Below are 2153 nucleotides of genomic sequence, written 5' to 3'. Positions count from 1 at the left end.
TATTTTTAGTAGAGACGGGGTTTCACCATGTTGTCCAGGATGGTCTCGATCTCCTGACCTCGTGATCTACCCGCCGCGGTCTCCCAAAGTGCTGGGGTTACAGGTGTCAGCCACCGTGCCTGGCCACCAGATTTTTTTAAAAACATAAATAGAAATATCCTCAAAGAAAAAAAGTTCTGAATTAAGATAATACATAAACACTAAAAGCATTTTTACCCCAAAAGTGTCAATAGAATGCATAGAACTTCTTGGCTGCATGGGATAAGGTTGTCTCTATACATTTCAGGAAGGAGACTGAAGGCTGAAACCTTGTTATGTTCTGGCAAACTGATCCTGGAGTTTTCTTCTGTGGCTTTGTGTGGTTTGACACCTGTAGCTGGGGTGGTGGGTTTGCAGTGTTGTACTTTTGTTTTTCTTGAGCCATTTGATGATGATTTTGTTAAGATACATTGCAGGAAAGTTCATTATTCTAGGCCTTCAACAGAATAATCTTAGCAACCTCCGGTGTGATAGAGAACAGAGTGAATAGGATCAAAATAAGAAACCAGACACATTCATCAAGACTGCAGCTGACAAGGAGGTTTAAAAACCAGAATGCAGCCAGGTGCAGTGGCCCATACCTGTAATCCCACCACTTTGAGAGGCCAAAGCTCGTGGATCATTTGAGGTCAGGAGTTTGAGACCAGCCTGGCCAACATGGCAAAACCACCTCTCTACTAAAAATACAAAAATTAGCAGGGCGTGGTGGTGGGTGCCTGTAATCCCAGCTACTCAGGAGGCTGAGGCACAAGAATCACTTCAACCTGGGAGGCGGAGGTTGCAGTGAGCTGAGACTGAGCCATGCACTCCAGCCTGGGCGACAGAGCGAGACTCTGTCTCAAACAAACAAACAACACCCAGAATATTCTTTGAGAGAAGTTGAGTGAATGAGAAGTGTACATGAATCAGTCCTCTAAAGGATGATGTCTGGGTTCTCAGCCAGATGCATGCTTAAGAAACCCAACAACGACAACAAAAAGAAACCCAACAAAAACAGAATCAAAGAATTTTGAGCACACAGTAGGTGCTTTGCTGGCCGCTGGAGACACAGCAATGAGCAAAGCAGACAATCTAGTCGTAGAGACACAGTAATCTAAGAATCCTATAAATAGTTCACGAGAGACTGGTTAGTGTTACAAAAGAAAGCTTTGAGATATGATGACAGCTTATAATAGGGACTCAGGCAAAGGGTGGAGTGTTCAGAGAACGTTTCCCTGAAGAAGTGACATCTGAGCCAAGAGTTAAAGACAGGTGGATGTTAAGTAGGGCGAACAGGAAGCAGAAGAGAATTCCAGGCAGTAGGAACAGCATGTGCAAAGGCTCTGAGGTGGGAGGGAACATGACGCATCTGGGACCTGATGGGCCAGGATGGTGCAAGATGAAGCCAGAGACAGAGGCTGGGGCCAGATCATGCATACAAGTCAATGAGTCACCGCGGGTGTGGCAGCATACCAGGTTTTAGTGGGTCAGATGATGTAAACTCTCCTGTGTGTCTTGGGTTTTCCTTCAAACAAGGTCTTATTTGTATTCCAGTTGCTTTGCTTTTGTAATAGGGGTGAGCAGGAATTCAACAGCCCTGGAGATACACCAAAACAGGACCCTGATTCTGATGGCATGAAGAATCTCAGGCTGTGAGCAGTGGCTCCTGCCTGTAATGCCAGCAGTTTGGGAGGCTGAGGTAGGAGGATTGCTTGAGTCCAGTAGTTCAAGACCAGTCTGGGAAATGTGGTGAGACCCCCGTCTCAACAAAAAATGAAAAAATTAGCCAGGCATGGTAGTACATACCTGTGGTCCCAGCTATTCTGGAGGCTGAGGTGGGAGGATCACTTGAGCCCAGGAGATTGAGGCTACAGTAAGCCATAATCTAGCCACTACACTCCAGCATGGATAATAGAGCAAGCAAGACCGTGTATCCAAAAAAATTAAAAAAATAAAAAGCCAATCAGTGACAGGGCCAATAGTAGACCAGGCCTCCTGTCTGAAGATGTTAAGAGAGAGGAACCGGAAAAATTAAGAGTGGGGAAGTTTGGGCCAGGCACGGTGGCTCACACCTGTAATCCCAGCTACTCAGGAGGCTGAGGCAGGAGAATTGCTTGAACCCAGGAAGTGAAGGT

This window comes from Colobus angolensis, unplaced genomic scaffold, assembly GCF_000951035.1.
Source record: "Colobus angolensis palliatus isolate OR3802 unplaced genomic scaffold, Cang.pa_1.0 Scaffold28, whole genome shotgun sequence".
NCBI lineage: Eukaryota > Metazoa > Chordata > Mammalia > Primates > Cercopithecidae > Colobus > Colobus angolensis.
This window is presented reverse-complemented; position numbering follows the sequence as displayed.